Source organism: Aethalodelphis obliquidens, unplaced genomic scaffold (assembly GCF_003676395.1).
Source record: "Aethalodelphis obliquidens isolate GAN/ISIS:26980383/991018 unplaced genomic scaffold, ASM367639v1 scaffold28, whole genome shotgun sequence".
Lineage (NCBI taxonomy): Eukaryota > Metazoa > Chordata > Mammalia > Artiodactyla > Delphinidae > Aethalodelphis > Aethalodelphis obliquidens.
In genome coordinates this window covers 23,056,652-23,063,749 of record NW_020837972.1, presented here as the reverse complement: position 1 = coordinate 23,063,749, position 7,098 = coordinate 23,056,652, and the positions used below count along the sequence as shown (strand labels likewise).

At 50.7% G+C, this 7,098-nt stretch overlaps 1 long non-coding RNA gene across 3 annotated transcripts; it reads left to right on the top strand.

Annotated features, from left to right (window-relative positions):
* Positions 1–398: 398 nt before the first annotated feature.
* Positions 399–4,273, top strand: LOC113629993 (uncharacterized). Of its 3 annotated transcripts, none has more exons than XR_003436783.1 (4): positions 399–545; positions 1,705–1,820; positions 2,471–2,630; positions 3,408–3,771. It is a non-coding gene; the product is annotated as an uncharacterized LOC113629993 (long non-coding RNA). The 3 variants fall into 3 exon arrangements; XR_003436782.1 differs by lacking the exon at positions 399–545 and adding an exon at positions 3,884–4,273 and having other exon boundaries at positions 573–1,820; positions 3,408–3,673; XR_003436781.1 differs by lacking the exon at positions 399–545 and having other exon boundaries at positions 577–1,820; positions 3,408–3,768.
* Positions 4,274–7,098: the final 2,825 nt, after the last annotated feature.

Genomic DNA, 7,098 nt, shown 5'->3' with positions numbered 1-7,098 from the left:
CTTAGGAAGGGAGTGTGTCACCGCTGGGATCTTCAAAGCCATCACCCCCAGGAAAGCCCTGGAAGCTCCTGTGGCTCCTCGATGGCCATGAACCGGGGCGGTCACTCCGCCCGCAGGGAGAGCAGGGCTCCTGCCCCAACGGAAGGTGCGCTGAGTCCAGGCGCAGATGAGACGGCTCAGAGACGTGAATGAGGGGTGACCACGGCTGTCGGTGGAGCGGCTGGAGGCCGGGCAGGAGCCCCCAGGACGGCTCAGGACCCCGGCTCCTGCGGCCGCAGCCCCAGCCCATCCTCCTCCAGCCCCTGAGCCAGCGGCTGTGACATGGGGGCCTGTCGTGAAGACACGGGGCCTCCGTGGAGAGGGCGGGGCAGGGTTCCCAGGCTGCTGGGCCATTTGAATCCATCGGCAAGGGCGTGGGGACTTGTCCATACGTTTCAACAGGTGGAATAAAAATCACGGAAGAAAGGAGTCAAACCGCCAACTGATGGAGTTAAGGAGACCCTCAGTTGTGAGAATGCACCCACAGCTCCGAGAACCTGATGCAGGTGAGACGGGCACAAGCCCAGATCACACTCGCCCCACTGACTTCCGCGTTTGTTTGTTTGTTTTTAGCATCTTTATTGGGGTATAATTGCTGTACAAGGGTGTGTTAGTTTCTGCTTTATAACAAAGTGAATCAGTTACACATATACATATGTTCCCATATCTCTGACTTCCGTGTTTTTAGAGCACAAGTATTAAAAAAAAAATCAGACAAATAAGGAGGCGGTGGGTACACTTTAATGATACAACTTAATCTGCGGGGGATGTGATCTGGTGACTCTCCATGCGATAATCCTTTCACAATTATAATTAACTGTGAGAATAAAAAGCTTGTCTACATTATAATTACTGCTTCATAAAATTTATGTATACTTGTAACAACTAAATGGTTCAGTGTCTCGAAAAATAGATATCTTTTTCCATGTTTTATTGTAAATTGCAGCGGTCCCTCAGTATCCACAGGGATTGGTTCCAGGACCCCCCCAAGGACACCAAAATCCACAGGTGCTCAGGTCCTTTATAGACACTGGCATAGCATCTGCGTATAACTGTGCCCCCCCTTCCATGCTTTAAATCATCTCCAGATCTCATAAAACCTAAAATGAGGTACAAGCCGTGTACACAACTGTAGATACATTTTAAATGCTATGTAAATAGCTGCCTTGCAGCAAATTCAGGTTTTGCCTTTGGGAACTTTCTGGAATGTTTTCCCCGATATTTCGATCTGAGGTGGGTTGAATCCATGGACAGAACTCACAGACATGGAGGGCCAGCTACATGTTAATCCTGTTATACACATTTTCCTTAATAGACAATAACAGACGATTTAAGTGACTGACCTTCGCAGTAGATTTATCTTCAAATCTCTTAAAACAGTAGCTGAACCAGGCTGTCTGACGGACGGACGTCTGTGCTCATTAAATTACCAGCTCAGCAGCGCGCTGCAGTTCCTGCCCGGGGCGTGAACACAAACACGGGGCAGACGCAGATGAAGCCCGGCCTCGCCCTCAGAGGAGACACAGAGCAGCACCCTGGGCTCTGGCGTCTCACACCGGGACTCGGGTCCTGCAGCCACCGCAGCCGCACTGTGTCAGCAGCCTTTTCTAACCTCTGATTTCCATTTACAAAGGACTATTATCTGTAGTTCATTTTATACTGTAGATATTCGTTGAGTCCCTATTGTATGCCGTGTGCTGTGCATTCCATGATGAACCCAAACCATGAGCTGACAGTCTAGCAGAAAAGAGCAACAGGAAGTGAGTGGCCACAGGAGGCGTGTAAGTGCCAACAAGGAATGGGGGACAGCGCAGGGGCGCCCCTGGTCCAGAAGGGTATGACAACAAGGAACGGGGGACAGCGCAGGGGCGCCCCCTGGCCCAGGAGGGTATGCCAACAAGGAACGGGGGACAGCGCAGGGGCGCCCCCTGGCCCAGGAGGGTATGACAACAGAGCTGAGGCACGGGGCGGCCAGCAGTGACCAGAGAGGGAGGAGAGGGCTTTGGGCTGGGTGAACAGCGTGTGCAAAGGCCCAGCGGCTGAGGCAGAGACAGAAGAGGAGAGTGGTACAGGAGGAAGCTGAGGGGACAGTGCCGGGCCCTGGGCCACGGGGGAGGGTTTGCCTTCACCCCGAGTGTGACAGGAGCTGGGGAGGACCCACAGCAGGGGAAGCAGACGACCAGACTTGTTTCTTCAAAAAAGCACTCGAACTGCCACAGGGAGTGCAGAGGGCAGGAGTCCAGCTAGGAGGCTGCGTGGGCACCAGGCAAGAAATGGCACTGGGTGCACTTGGGGGTGGAGGCCGTGGAGATGAGGAAACTGGGTGGATTTCAGGGAATTTTGGACATGAAAGCAACAGTTAGCAGTGAGCTGGACACAAGGAGAGTCAGGGAAAGGGAATACAAGGAATGGGTTCTCTTGATCCGTCCAGGTCAATGGACTGTGGTTCACTTTAGCAAAGTGGAAACGCTGAGCGAGGTCTGAAGTGAGGGAGCGGAGATGACTTTGGCCTGTGGACGCTGCACTGCCCACGAGACATCCAGATGCGGACATCAAGGAAACAACTGGACCCATGAATCTAGAGCTAAGAGGTAGGAATATTCTAGAGACATAACTTTGGGATCCATCAACGTACGGGCAGTTTCGAAGGCCTGGGGGATGATAAGGTTAACTACAGAAGGAAATACAGTGAGGAGAGAAGAGACCCAGGATGCACCTCTGCGGAACGCTTAACTTGCGGTGGGGAGGCTGAGCCTGAAAAGGAGACCGAGAAGGAAGGGCCGGTAAGGTGGGAGGTAAGCGGGCAGCAGCGCGCCGTGACAAGTAGAGGGTGCGGGAGGCGAGACGGGCCGCACAATGTGCTCCGCCTGCCTTCTGTCTGTGGAAGAACTTCAGCCAGAGAATAAGTTTAATCAGAGGAGTGAGAAAATGCAGAAGCAAAGGAAAACAGCCAAGCAACACCAAGTATTAAGTGCGGCCACTAAACATCAAGGCCCTTTAGTCCCTCCTCAAGGGCTGTAGGTCATATTCTGAGCCACTGTAGGCGGCTCCTGTCAGGGACATGGAAGATGGTTTTGCTCAAAAACTCTATTACCTTTTTTTAAGGAAAGCTGAGAATCCTGCTTTTTTCACTGACTTTCAACAGAAAAGCACGTCTGCAGTGGGGCCCCATTGTGTAGCACCTGCCACGGGGCCTGTGGGAACGAGGAGGGGTGGCACCCCACTCCCGTGTGAGCCGAGGGAGGCAGGGCCCTCCCCGTCCCTCTAGATGCTCACGTCCCACACTGGCACGTGCTTCTCCCAAGAGCACGGAATGCTGCTTCTCTGAATCATTAATGACACGTATTAAATGTTAAATGTCTTGACAGATCAAGAAGCCTCATTAACAATGAGCAGACGCTTCCCCCACATGCACCAGCAGGTCCTGAGGACTTTCACCAACGCTGCGGTGCTTCTGCCTCTGGACCATGGGGAACCTGCCAGGACGAGGAAGCACTCTGCCCCAACTCACGCTTTCCCATGAGAATGCATCGTCCTCCAGACACAGGAAGTGTGTCCTCGTGACACTAAGGGCCCCCCTGAAATCCTGGAGGGCAAAATCACTGTGAATCACCGATGAACCAAGACCTGTCAGGTAAGTGCCTGAGGAGCAGATCTCTCCCGCGAGGGCACAACGCCAATCACGGCGTTTCAAATCCCTGCAGGACAAGTCACGGCCTATCCGTGGGCCCCACCTCATGTGTTTTTCCAAAGGTGGTGACGGAACAGCCCAGAAGGAACATGCCTGAATCAGTGAGTGCGCTCCACTCCCCTTAAACAAATTCAAATGGATTTTGATTTGCAGACTTGGGCGCACTGCTTGCCGCTGAGTTGGATGGTCTGAAATGAGGAGACATGAAGAAAAGACCCGCCTTTATCTTCTCTGTCTGATGAAACTGCAAGTTTGCATGTCACCCTTGGTGGGAAGACCAGACTCGTGGTAATTATCCAAATGTAACGCGCCAGTGTTGGCTGCCTAGCCCCTGTGTCAATATGCTGCTGAGGCTGGTGGGTTGGAGTACGTTTCTGAAGCTGATGTCTGGAACCTCCTACTTTAATGAGAGAAAGAGAGAAGAAATTTTCTGCTGTTAAAAAAGGTCTCTTCTCAGGCTTCCCTGGTGGCGCAGTGGTTGAGAGTCCGCCTGCTAATGCAGGGGACACGGGTTCGAGCCCCGGTCCGGGAAGATCCCACATGCCACGGAGCAACTAGGCCCGTGAGCCACAACTACTGAGCCTGTGCGTCTGGAGCCTGTGCTCCGCAACAAGAGAGGCTGCGATAGTGAGAGGCCCGCACACCGCGATGAAGAGTGGGCCCTGCTCGCCGCAACTAGAGAGAGCCCTCGCACAGAAACGAAGACGCAACACAGCAAAAATAAATAAATAAATAAATTTAAATCATGTGGGCTTCTAAGAAGACCTCTGCTTAAAAAAAAAAAAAGTGAGTGGACGGTTCACATACACATTAGCAGTAACTTGGGTACTTTCATCCATTGAAAAATAAATTCAATGTAGAAAAAAAGTAAAGTTAAGATGCATCAGGGCAAACTTAGTGGTGTGTTCTAAGCTCTCAAGTGTGTTTCTCTCAGGCAGAAGGCATTCCTTCACTTGCCATTGGCTGTTACACAAGACCACTGAGAACTGGCCAATTTATCCCCACTCCCCACAAATCACATCTCCCTCCCCCTAAAACACATTATTTCTATTCACAGAAACATTCCTAGTTGCTATAGCACTGTGTGAAATCTTCAGTTTGGCCTCAGATGCCTTTTACCCGTTAAAACCCTGTGATCAACCCTCATTGCCACCGGAAGAGCTTTTCTGCTACAGATCAAGAAAAGGAAGGGGCTCTTGGGGCAGCAGAATGCCAAGTCAGGCCGCCACACTACTGAAGACGCTTTCTACGAGCACGTGGACAAACAACCGTCCTAAATGCTAAACCGAATCAAAGAAGAGCACCTCACCTGTTTGTGCCTGAGACGGACGACGTGAAGAGAAGCGCCCAGCACTCCCTGGGAGAGCCGGGGGGAGTGATTCCTCCAGGGAAATATGGTAACTGGCTGCAGGCCTCACGGAGTCTTTGAAATTCACTGCTTCAGCGATCCTTGGAAATAAAAGGGACATTATTACAAAACGGTAAAGGAAGGCATTCAGCTAGAAGATGGGTTTGAAATTTAATATTAAACTTCAAATTATTGAGACAGTGATCTTTTTTGGAAGAATTTTTTTTTTTTTTTTTTTTTTTTGCAGTACGCGGGCCTCTCACTGCTGAGGCCTCTCTCATTGCAGAGCACAGGCTCCGGACGCGCAGGCCCAGCGGCCATGGCTCACGGGCCCAGCCGCTCCGCAGCATGTGGGATCTTCCCAGACCGGGGCACGAACTCCGGACTCCCAACCACTGCGCCACCAGGGAAGCCCCTAGAAGAATTTTTCAATTCTGTTACTGAACACTACTCTATTTAAGACTTTATTCTGCCACCTGTAGGGACTACCAAGATAGCTGCAGTGTAATCTTGGACCACAAATAACAACCTAGTTGAGGCCCAGGAAGCTGTCAAATAACAAAGACTCAAAACGACTGGGCATAGACTCTCCCCAATCCCACTTAATCGCTGTGTAGCCTTGGGGAGATCACTTACATTGCCTGAACTTCAGTTTCCCTAATTATAAAATGGTGCGATAAACAGTAGCATGGTGGATGAGAGGAAGAAACAAGTTGTTTTCCTCCACACATCTTAGCTTCCTCGGCTGGAGCCCTGGACGTCAGACTGACTAGACAGACTAACAGAAGAAAAACCAACAGAAGTTTATTAACACGTGCGTCAGAGTACTCAGCGATGAGCAACCCAAAAGAGCCGTTAGTACCTGGGTTAGCACCTAGCCTCTTAACTGAAGGAATGATGAACTTTCGGAGAAGTGACAGGGCTTTGAGTTTCTAGGGTGGCAAACTGTGGAAGACAGGCCCGTGGGGGGACTGATGGAAGAGGAAGAATAGTCAGTGAGTTTTGTTACATAGATTCCTCCTGGGATGTCGCTAGGTGATAAGGGTCTAGGTTTGTCTCTGGTTCTTCCTAGTTAGAAAGGGGACCGGAAGACAACTTTATAAGTGTATGCCCCACTTTTAGGAAACAGGTGGAGTCCAGAAAGCTTTTTTGGTGTCTGTTTCTTCAAGTCTGCCTTCAGGATAAAAAACAAAACAAAAAACACGCCCCCCCCCCCAAAAAAAACCCAAATAGAAACAAAACAAAAAACCAACCAAACGAAAAACACCAACCAAACAGAAAAAGACTGCCTTCAGCTCAAAATGATCCTTATGACCAAGTGGCATACTTTGAGGTGGCGTACTTTACTCCACTTCAGTGGACATCTGCTGTTTCGCCTCTCAGCAGCCCTTCATTCTCCTGTAAAAGTCTCCTCAACTTCCCTCCAGGTGACCGTCTCCTTCCCCACTGGCAGCCCATGTAATTTGAAGTTGACTCCATCCTGGGCTTAAAGGTAAACCCTACTGGACTTCCCTGGTGGTGCAGTGGATAAGAATCCGCCTGCCAATGCAGGAGACACGGGTTCGAGCCCTGGTCTGGGAAGATCCCACATGCTGCGGAGCAACCAAGCCCGTGAGCCACAACTACTGAGCCCTCATGCCTAGAGCCTGTGCTCCCCAATGAGAAGCCCGCGCACCGCAATGAAGAGTAGCCCCCGCTTGCTGCAACTAGAGAAAGCCTGCGTGCAGCAACGAAGACCCAACGCAGCGAAAAATAAAATTAATTAATTAATTAAAAAAAAAAGTAAGCCCTGTTATTCAGGCCCAAATGAATCAGTGCACTGTGTTCCTCAAGGCCATGGTTATTGATCAGGGCTGAGCACACCATCCAGTAAGATCCAGAAAGGTGCAACACGATGAGGTAGAGACGCTGGTTCAAAGATTCTCACTTCTCTTCACTAGATGTCAGCCCGGAAAGATGAGGTCCTGGGAGCGACTTTCACACATGAGGAGAGAGAGTGACTGAGAAGGGAGCCCACCTT